Consider the following 12,540-nt stretch of genomic DNA (forward strand, 5'->3'; position numbering starts at 1 on the left):
TTTGGTATCCGACGGTTTCAGGCAGGTTATAGTTAGCTAGAACACCCCTGAAACCATAGGTTTTAGGGGTGTTCTAGTTAGCTGGACATTTCACTCATACAAAACCATTGAAATTCCTCCGTTATTGTTAGTTGTACTAACTGTAACTCTCGCGCCTGCAATCCACTGGTGAGGATGTCACATATTACATCATTCATGACATGGTCAGTGACATCACTGATGACATCACTGATGCCATCTCAAATGACATCACTGAAGACATCACTGATGACATCATCCAGTGAATGTGGTTTGGTTCGATATTTAAATAAGTATTATATATATAGAAATCTGCATTGTAGACTGAGTCGATGTATAAGTGTCTGAATTAAGGATTTAGTAGCAATGTGATTGACTGTCTAAGTGACGAATTTAAAGTGTCTTACTAAATATATGGGATAGTGATTAAACTGTGAATGCATGTATCACTCGATCTCTTGTTGTGAAAACGTCTACATAAGTTGGTTACTAGCTATGTGAAAGTCTATATTAGTTATTAAATACTTAAGTGAGTATTTGTATGGGATAGTGAATGTGTGTATGATTGGGTGGGAGGTGTGTGACTGTCGAAAGATGTGTAAACAGTTGATTTAGTAGGCATATGAGGTTAAGACTGTATGTGGAAACAGTTGTTTGGGTGAGTGAATCTCTTTATGGGTGTGGTAATGAGTAAATATATTTCTCAATGATACATGTCCAGCAAAGTAGACATATAAAAGGCAGTGTATGTGACAGTTGCTGTATATAAATAAGTATACATAAGACTCAGTGATTGTGTGAGTGACTGTATCGAAAACTGTATACTTATAATAGTGATTTTATAACACACTAAGTATGAGTTACTATCTATATGAATAAATAAAGAGGTGTTTGTATAAATATGTAGCTTAGTAAATATAAGTAGGATCAATTGTTTGCATAAGGGAGTAGCATGACTTCATAAGTGAATAGGATGTGTGCTGGTGTATAATGTCGATGTAGGTGTATAAACATATTTAATAGTGTTCTATTGATCTTTGTTAGCATGTATGACTGAATATATAGGTAAGTGTTTAGATGTGTGTGTAGATGTAGGAATCACTGAGTGGGTTTTTAGAAACTTGTGTTGGTGTGTCAATGGTTTCAAATATGGTACTCCATATTTTATAATGCGTGTTAAAAGGTTACACTAGTGTATGATGAGATGTACCAGATTGTCACATGGATGATGTCATCAGTGATGTCACCACAACCATCCCCACGGACCCCTCCCCTATACTACCTCAGAGGCAGCGCAAAACAGTACTACAGACCTTTCCAAAATAATATATCTCCTCAACAGTACACTACCTTAATCTACAGATGTGGCAACCAAGTATGTATAAGGGAAAGAACTTGAACATCAACAATAATGTACACAACGCTAAAACTACCGGTGAAATACTATACACAATTCACTATAGAAATCAAAAACTTTTCAGTGTGTACATATACCATTGATACATGTAGTGTACTGAATAGTGGACGCAACCATATTATCTCAGACACTGGGGAATATTTTGCTCATGTAGCTGTGTTCACCCCTCCCCCCTTTGAAACAGAAGCGGAGTGGGCTAGTCCAACATACACAACGCTAATGTAAGACTATAAATAATTAGACTACGCCTTGGGCGTGGTTCACTTCTGCAAAGACAAGAAACTCCGCCGCAGCAAAGGTCCTCACCCTGCCACGTGGCTGCCGCCAAGACCGCGTGCATCCTCGATACAGGCCCATTCCGAACTCAACACCACAGCACCGCAGACTTATGTCTGTACCGACTTCTGCCTTCAATCTCCATTGCAGACAGGAGGGTTCAGAACTTGAATCCAGATTTGCATCTGTACTACGGATAGCGTTGAATCCAGCCTTGCTTTATTTAAGGTAGCGACAAAGTCAGTCTATGTCTTCTGATTTTGTAAAAGGATGTGACAAAAAGCATTCATCTATAACTGTGCTAACTACAGCCTTCAATCTACACTGTGAACAGCAGGGTTCCCAACATGAATTCAGCTTTGCCTCAACACTACGGACTATTCAAGAAAACAATGGCCCTGAACTCACACAGATAAGGTGTAAAAGCAATAAGCATAGACTTAGTTAAGAACTATGTTTTTAAAACCAATGTCCAGCTGGACAGAGACATTGGTTTTAAAAACATAGTTCTTAACTAAGTCTATGCTTATTGCTCTTAAACCTTATCTGCATGAGTTCAGGGCCATTGTTTTCTTGAATAATCATTAATTACCCGAGGTCCTCAACTACCTAGATGGGTTCCCTTGTTGTTTATATCACTCGACACTACGGACAACATTGAATCCAGCCTTGTTTTATTTAAGGCAGAGATAATTGTACTGTGACCTCAGATTCTGTTAACTGTGACAAAATACCATTCATAAATCTTTGTCTCGACTACTGCCTTCCATCTACACGGCGTACAACAGGGTTCACAACTTTGCATCTACACTACGGACAGCATTGAAGTTAGCCTTGATTTATGTAAGGCAGAGACAATTTTTGTTAATGAATGCCACAAAAAATATTCCTCAATGTCTGTACAAAGTACTGCCTTCAAATGTAGACTGCGATCAACAGAGTTCACTACTTGATACCAGAAGTGTAGAAGCACTACAAACAACATTTAATTCAGTCTCGATGTATTTAAGGCAGAGACAATTGTACTGTGTCCTCAGATTCCGTGAACTGTGACAAAATAGCATTAATCGATGTTTATGTCGACTACTGCATTCAATCTACACTGCGTACAACAGGGTTCACAACTTGAATTCAGCTTTACATCTACACTATGGACAGCATTCAAGATATGCTTGATTTATGTAAGGCATAGACTATTTTGTTAAAGGATGCCACAAAAAACATTCCTCAATAAATGTAGTGAGTTCTGTTTTCAAATGTACACTGCGATCAAAAGAGTTTACGGCTTGATACCAGTGGCGCATCAGCCCTACAGACAACATAAAATTCAGTCTCGATTTATTTAAGGCAGAAGCATCCTACTGTGTCGTCAGATTTTGTTAAAGTATGTGACAAAAAAAGCATTCCTCGATGTCTGTGTCAACTACAGCCTTCGATGTACTCTGCGGACAGCAGGGTTCACAACTTGAAGTCACCTTTGCATGTATACTACGGACAATAAGGAATTCAACCTTGATTAATTTAATGCAGAGACAATTGTACCGTATGTGTTCAGAATTTTTCTGATAGAATAACAATTGTAGATGACGCATTCCAGTAGACAAGAGACTTTATACCACTGCAACCCCCCGAACCACTAGCCATCACAGTATATACACACGCTGAGTTCTTTCGGTACCACTAAATCACTGCACCACAAGTCATTTCCCCGTAGCCTTATTAAAGCAGAATTCACTAGGCAAAAAACATTGCTCCCAGTACAGCCCCCTTGCATTACGCATTATCTCAGAGTACGTACAAGGTCAGCACCAAAGATACTACTAACTGAGTGCACCATAAATTATCGGAAAGAAGAGTGAACAGTTTTATGTCAGCAATGAGGCATACTATCACTTTTAAGTGGAATTCATGCAGAATCCAATCGACAAAACACATTAACTCCAATTACTGTCCCCCCAGACCACGCATCATCGCAGAATATGTACACGCTAAGCACCAAAGATACTAGTAACTCAGTGCACCAAAAATGATTATCACGTGGACTTACTAAGGCACCATTCACAACACAAAAAACATTATTATCAGTACAGCCTCCCGGACCACGGATCATCGCAGGCTTCACAGAACCTTCTTGTTTTAGATACCACTAACTCAGCGTAAACCAAAGTAAGTATAACACCTATCAAACCCTACACAATATCCCTTTATTATGCTTCCTAGAAAAACTTATTTTATATCACTTATACATTTAGTTCAATAATAAAATGCATGCTGCATACATATTCTATCTTCAACTTCAATCATAATTGCAGATGATGCACTCCATCCTAAGATGTACACTGCGGAGAGCAGGGTTTACAACTTGAATTCACCTTTGCATATACACTACAGACAGTAGGAAATTCAACCTTGATTTATTTAATGCAGAGTTAATTATACTGTATGTATTCAGATTTTGTTAAAAAAAAGTGAAAAAAGCATTGTTCTTTAACTGTACTGACTTCTTGCTTCCATGTACACTGTGCACAGTAGGGTTCACAACTTGAATTTACCTTTTCATGTACACTATAGACAGAATTAAATTCAGCCTCGATTTATTTAAAGCAGAGAAAAAAATAGTGCTGTTAAACTGCTAGTATGCGCAACCACCTTCCATCGTTGCATTCTGTGAACTATGATAACAAAGAATGTAGAAAATTGGGCCAAAATGTACCTCCACCACCGGCAATACCAAGTACCTCTGGGGTATCACCTTCAACATCGCCACCAGACATACGTCCACAATTTGAGAAAGTTAGAATGCACAGAATGAAGTGCAATTGTTTAATTTGTTATGGGGAGCAATCAGTAGACCTAGTTTGCAGAGCAATTGATAACCATCGATGCTACTTTTCTTTGTCCAACTCAAAGTTCATATAGTCCAGTATACACAGTGAATGATTTCAGTACAGCCCACTCAGACCATGCATCATCGCAGGGTGAGCACACGATAAACACGAGACGTACCACTAACTCAGTACACCGTAAATAATCGGTACGTGCCCTTGTTAAGTCAAAATTCAATAGCCAAAACACATTTTTACCAGTGCGGTCTGCCCGGACCACGCATCATCACAGGCTGCACACAAACCGCCCCTACCTCAGTGCACCACAACTCATGAATCCTTTACGATAGAATGTTCTGTGTATTATTTCACAAATAATGCTGCTACATTTGTATAACAGAAGTCATAAACCGTTTATTATTAAATATATGTGTATGATATCATGATTACTATTCTACTTGTTACCAACAACAACGTAATATAATGGAGTTGAGCACACGTGCCCGTACCCACTTCAACTATCTATCTGTGTCTACGTATTTATTATGTTTCTAAAATGCTGCCCCAGGGTCCTACCACATTATATTGTACTATAAATAGCGTATGCATCCATCTTACCTGTGACAGTCAGTGTGGGCTATTCCTCCTTTTTTGTTTTTTTTAAAGCATATTTATATAGCGCAAAATCAATCCAAAAGTGTATCAGCAATTTACAGGAGCACCGTATTCACATGAAATTTTCAGGCACGCGTAGATTACGGCATTTCTCCTCAATAACAGGGTGTGGACGCAACTCCGAGACTCGAACACTGATTTCCAGCATCAAGTTCTTCAATCTACCTGAATGACCACATACGTATATATATTACCTGCCCTTCATGTGCAAAAAACTGCAATTTAAACCTTTTTACAGCCCTGTATTACTACGGCTACAACACTCCACTGAATGTACAATAAACATTCATAATCACAGAAATACGTCACGTCCACCATATTTTATGTGTGCAACTAGGAACGAATATACAGTCAGTGATACCCCGTACCTTCCATGTTCGCCAAGTTGTGGAACTTTACAGCTATAATGACACATTTGCGTTTAAGACACGGGTGACATCAGCACTACAAAATGGACACCCGAATCACTTTGATTTCTCATATAGCTCACAACAGGACCACACCCATAGCTCCGGATTCATGGTTCGGAGCCTCGCGCAGCACTGGCATACGTCAGGCCAGCCCACTCCACTTACGCTTCTAGGAAAAAACAAAAACGCAACATTGCCCAGATTCCCATTGTAGTGATTTATTAGTTCCAGGTCTAGTTGTCAAAACGGCACAAACACACTCCCTCATGGCTGGTATGCACCCACACCACACCCATCCAGCACATCCGTCACTACACACGTGACCCTACCAATACAAAAGACATAGTGCACGTGCTCTATGCCATTTTTGATTTGCTCCCATCCCAAGTGCTGAGATGGCCCGTCCTAGTGGTTCGGATGCCTCATGTAGGCCCGAACCACCGAGTACAAGTGCCCACCACTTAGTGCGTGGCCTCTTTGGTACTGAGTTAGTGGTACCCGAAGCACTGAGCGGGTGAGGAACCTGCAATGATGATGGGAGCGCGAGTATGTCCTTAGCCATAGCGCTATCAAGACTCAGCACCATATCTGAGACTTCTAGGTGGAAGAGCGGGACTGCATGATCTACAAGGTGTCCTGTCCACGTAAAGGTGAGCAGTGAGGCCTGGGTGCGCATCGGAGGTAGTCGATGGGCTGCAGCAGACTGGATACAAAAAAGCAATGCAGCGATTAAGACGAACTCAGTCCTTTATAGCGTATCTTATTGCATGCATATATTATTTTTTTCCAATAGCAGGAACGTTTTTATAATTGGTCAAACGCCCGGAATATAAAACTATACAAATAGTTGTTTTTAAATACAGGAGGGAAGGTGTGTATAAGGGCGATGTTATTGTACTCCGCATTAAAATAGTAACAAATATCAATCAGAACATCTTTGTTTTACTATATTTTAGATGTAGTGCTTCAGGATGCATTATGTCCCGGCACGTGGTGAAAAGCACACCTGTGACAGAAAGGTGAGCCGCAACTATTCTTTTCAGTCACTCGCTCACTTCCTCTCTGCTTTAATAAAGAAATGACACACAATGGTAACTTCCTTTTTATCTTACAGGTTGCGTTTCACAAATTGGCGTCCGCCCCAATACCTCTAAAACTTAACATTCAAGGATTCTGCGATGATGCGTGTCCATCGTAACAACGTCTGAGAAGGCTATTTCAACACGTGGTGCACCCTCTTTGAATCAGGCCAATGGCACAAGGTAAGCAAAGAAGCTTTTTTCCGAAACAACGACAAGTCATCTGTGAAAGGAGAGGCTGGGTAGTGTGCAGCAGCTTCACTGCGTAAGAATGTACAATTACCTCCTGGCAGTGGGAATAGATAGGTTACAACAGTTTGAGGGACAGATGTACGAGCCCCTTGCGCCACTTTTGTGTCACTTTTAACATTGGAAAAGTGGCACAAGGATCTTCTGAATCTGCCTCTGACTTCCCAAGAAAAACACTCACCTCCAAACTTTGCGAGTCAATGGGGTGCTACAATCCAGATACCCAATATTGATAACTCACCGCGATTGCAGTGGGAATGCATGGAATATACTACTTTGGAAAAAAACAGCGCACAGACACCTCCTTACAGAGGAACTTGTTATAATATAGTATCCTGAGTTCACAAATAAATAAACCAAAAATATATGTGTGCATTTGTATGTACTATGCTATCACTAACTTTATATACTATCTTTCAGATCACTAAACTGGAGGGTGCACTATGAACTAGCACGTGCTTGGACACACAACGGAGGCAAAAGGTAAGCTACGAGTATTTTCCCCAGTATTAACTGCTCCATCTATAACTTTCTCTCTCTCACACTTTTAATGTCCTTTATTCTCTCTTTCTCTCACTCTCTCACATCGTTTCTCTTTCTCTTTTGAAGTTATGGACGCTGCTGTCCACTCTGCCGTGTACAACCAAAGCTGAGTTCAAGTTGTGAACTCTGCTGGTCACAGTGTTTACACAAGGTAAGCAGAGAGGCCTAGATATACAATGCCTCTGATTAAATGCATTAGAAATAAAAGAGCTTATTTACAAGCTCCATGCGCCACTTTTGCGTCACTTTCAACATGAGAAAAGTAACACAAAAGTGGCGCAAGAGTCTTGTAAATAAGCCTTAAAGAATATTGTCCCACATAATGACTTGATCTCTCCCCTAATTCTGTCTCATCTCTGAATCATTTTAAAGACCTGTTGATGTGTAATGTAAATCTGACGCAGTAGGTACTTTCATACAGACACAGCTTGAACGCGGGCCTATAAGACAAGTGAAATGTATCAGGCACACTGCACACGTAAAATAAGGAAATATCGTCAAGTGTTACCTTGACTTGTAATGTCTAAACTCATTTAGTCACATCGATCTAATTTTAAACACTAATTTTCTTTTTTGTTTTGCAGATTACCTACCGTACTTCTATTGGAGTCCATATCACATTTTGTTTATTATATTGTTTTGTTAAAGTTATGTTTCTAGTTATTTATTTTATTGTTATCTTTAAGTTATGTTTCCAGTTATTTATTGTTGTTTTAACGAAAGTTAATTAAATAAAAATATATACGTCTTTTTTTTTGGGGGGTAGCGGTCCCCAATAGAAATGATATTTATAATTTGAAGTATAATTCTGAGGCTAACTCTTTACCAGATCTTTACCAGAGTCTATAGCTAAGACTAATGGTTCCTATGGAAGCGTTTTAAAACTCCAGCACAGTAGATTTTTCCATTAGCAACATAGTGTGGTGAACTTTTAACCTCTGTGCTCACATAAGTGTTTCATGAACTGTTACTATGGTTACAGGCAGAAAGCCATTTGGGGTAGGGGGAAAGGTACTGGCTGTACAAAAACATTATATTTACCTTGGATCCTCTACAAGACAAAAAGGAAAGCAAAGTAAAACAGAACACTGTGTACCAGACTTACAACCCCCTTGCACCACTTTGGTGTCCAAGGCTTCCCCTGCAAAATTAGAAGTGTGTGGGCCTCAACGACGCCCCTCAAGCCCTGGGAACCAACACCACCCGGGGATTTGTGTATTGTGGGAGACAGGCTGCATGGCCCTCCGCCTGGTGCTCTCGAGGGCCCTGGGAACCACAACGCCCAGGGCCGGTTCCTACAGTGTCCCGGGCTGCCTACTCCTGGGACACTGCTGTTTGCTTTGAGATGGCGGGAGTCTCATGGCTCCCGCCCTCCCATAACAAACTTAGGTTGCATTTTGAAAGACAGAGCAGTGAAATCTGTTCTCACTTTCAAAATCCAAAGCAGATTGCATTTCCACATGCAAGTTAGCATCTCCCCTTGCGGAAAAGCAATGCCGGCTCCCGAAGAACGCGGGAAGCCGGCGGGACAATGGGGGCATAGTGGCTCCCCTCACGGCCCCTAAATTTTTTTATAAGACCCAGGGGATACGATCCCCGGGAATATTAGAAAGTACTGATAGGGGCTATTTTTGAACGAAAAAAGTAAAAGTTGCGCACCCAGCGCAGCGCTCAGTGCGGCCCCCTGGTGTGCACGTCCTGGATGCACGACTCATAATCTGTAGGCTGCGCGACTCCAGCGCCTTTGCTGCACAACCTCGACGCGTATGGGAGCCGGCATTACTTTTCCACATCAGGAGCTACTAACATGCAGCTCCCCATGTGGAAAAGCAATCTGATTTAGATTTTGAAAGAGAGAACAGATTTCCGTGCTATGAGAGAGCGGGATGGGCACCCCGGGACACTGCAAAAGCCGGCCCTCCCACAATACATAAAGCCCCGGGGAGTGGTGGTACCTGGGGCTTTGGAGACATTATAGCCACCCTCCCATTTTATTCTTTGTAGCTCCCCCCCCCCGGAGACAAATTATTTAAAAAAGACTCTGTTTTATTTTATTTATTTTACGCACAGTCCACGCACCCTACACACACCTGCCATTTTTTTTAAAAATGTGCGCCCTGGGGGTCCTTCTGGGACCCCCTAAGCAGGTTTAGAGGGTAAAATTATTTCTACCCTGCCCCCTTTCTACTTTTTTCACACATAATCCACTGACTTTCTCAGCCTCGCTTCTACCGAGGCACAACATGGCTGCCAACAGTTCCTGGTTTCGAATGTTTACAACTGCTTGACAGCCAATTAGCATTGAGCACGTTATCAGGACAGGGCGCTTATGGTACGATGACAATCTTCGCACACTCCGCGGATCCCCCACGCCCATAGATATATAAATGACTTTAACCGTAATTTTCTCAGTAACTACTGAACAGATTAACACCACTTAAGCAAAAGGCACAAGTGTGAACTAAGGACTACTTATTTGCCAAATTTGGTGTAATTCCGTTCAGCCGTTCGGGCTGTAGCTGTGGCTAAAGGTACTATGGGAAATTGCATAGGGAGAACACGTTTAGGGACCCCCCTTTTTTCTCAGCCCCCGCTTGACGAATCACCCCCACACTTCCAGGGAAGGAGCGGAACTGAGCAGGACAAACGTTTGGAAAGTTTTGAGAAGATTCATCAATCAGCGCCAAAGTTATTGGCAATAGAATGTTGCAGATTGCCTATGCATCATACTGAGCCTGAGTCTGAAACCTTTCGAGACTCCCTTGGCACAGCGCTGTCTTGTAAATAGCCTGCTGAAAACGCACACAACCTACTAAAGGCATCTAACTGAAGCATAAATTTAAAAATGAACACTTGAACTTACTTAAAGGAAATATTTATCGTGTCACGGACTTCAAGCCCCAGCATGCAGCAGAGTGACGTGGGACGCAACACACCCCTACCTGGGGATTTGAAATAAAAAATGCTGGAAATTGAAATGACACGATCGTCAAGAGTCATTTTTTGCAGCCCATGATGAAGAGGGTAACACCTTGAATTGCGTCGGCACTCCTAATTAACTGTGAGCGCGGAGGGAGGCTGAAAAGGAAAAGCCGGAGGGCACAGTGCTGTCGAGTTCCTTTCCAAAGCTTAGGGCAATTTGTCGATTCATATATATATATAAATATATATAAATATATATATATATATATATATATATAAATATTAGTTCACAGCGCGTAGCCACAGCTACACAAATGCACTCTCCTCGATAGGTATAAATCACTTCCAATCCTTTTTGCGCATTCCAATCGTATTTATTTCATCAAATGCAGCATTGTGATAGTAAACACGGAATAACCCCAACGCGTTTCGGCGAAACACTTGCCTTGGTCCCGTGACCAAGGCGAGTGTTTCGCCGAAACGCGTTGGGGTTATTCCGTGTTTACTATCACGATGCTGCATTTGATGAAATAAATACGATTGGAATGCGCAAAAAGGATTGGAATTGATTTATACCTATCGAGGAGAGTGCATTTGCCTAGCTGTGGCTACGCGCTGTGAACTGATATTTATACACAGGGTTACCTTTGCCCCTGGATTGCACCGCTGTCCTGGTGTCCCGGCATCGATGCGAAGGATGTGAGCCTGAATATATATATATATATATATATATATATATATATATATATATATATATATATATATATATATATATATATATATATATATTCACTGAAAAAAACATAGGTTTCACACCAGTTATAGTTAGCTGGACATTTTACACATACAAAACCATTGAAATTCCTCGTTATAGTTAGTTGTACTCACTATAACTCACGCGCCCGCAATCCACTGCTGATGATGTCACATATTACATCATTCATGACATGGTCAGTGACATCACTGATGACATCACTGATGACATCATCCATGTGACAATCAAATACACCTCATCACAAACTAGTATAATCTTTCATCACTCACTGTAAAATAGAAAGTGCCATATTTGAAAACATTGACACACCAATAGAAATTTCTAAACACCCACTCAGCTATTCATAGAACTATACACACATCTAATCACTTACCTATAGATTCAGTGTTATATGCAGTGAATAATCAACAGAACACTATCAAATATACTTATACGCCTATTTCAACATTACACACCAGCACACATTGTATTCACTTATAGACATCCTTCTGACTTGTGCAAACAATTGATTATACTTACATTAACTCAACTACACACTTATACAAACACCACTTCATCTATTTATATAGATAGTAACTCACACTTAGTGTGTTATAAAATCACTATTACAAGTATACAGTTATCCATATAGTGACTCATACAATCACTAAGTCTTAGGCAGACTTAATTAGATATAACTGTCACATACACTGCCTTTTTTTCCAAGTTTAATGGAGTTGTACCATTGAGAGAAATATTTAATCACCACCACAGCCATAAACATATACACTCACTGAAACAACTGTTATAACATGTACCTCATATACCTACTTAATGAACTATTCACACATTTTTTGGCAATCACACACCCCCCACTAAACCACATAGACATTCATCAACCCATACAAATACTCAGTTAAGAAACCAATAACAAATATAGTCTTTAACATAGCAATTAAGACAAAGCAATAAAGACTTTCACACAGTTTAGTAACTACACATTAAATATAGTGAGACTCTACAAATTAGTCAAGGAAACAATCAATGACACTGTTACTAAATCCACCATCCACACATTTATATTTTTATGTCCACTCATTCTTCAATGCAAAGTAGTGTATTTATAAAACATATTTAAATATCAAAGCAAACCCCATTCCCTGGATGATGTCATCAGTGATGTCATCATTGATGTAATTTAAGATGTCATCAGTGATGTCATCAGGCTTACCACTTCATTCCAATCAAGATGGCTTCTGGTGTGCCATACTTTTGTCATAAGTAAGACTGTTAGCGCTCTAGTTGTTCTTTAGAACACTCTGGGACATTCTGTCATTGGGCTATACTTGGGCTACATCTGGGTGATATTTGG

The sequence above is a fragment of the Lissotriton helveticus genome, chromosome 1_1 (assembly GCF_964261635.1).
Source record: "Lissotriton helveticus chromosome 1_1, aLisHel1.1, whole genome shotgun sequence".
NCBI lineage: Eukaryota > Metazoa > Chordata > Amphibia > Caudata > Salamandridae > Lissotriton > Lissotriton helveticus.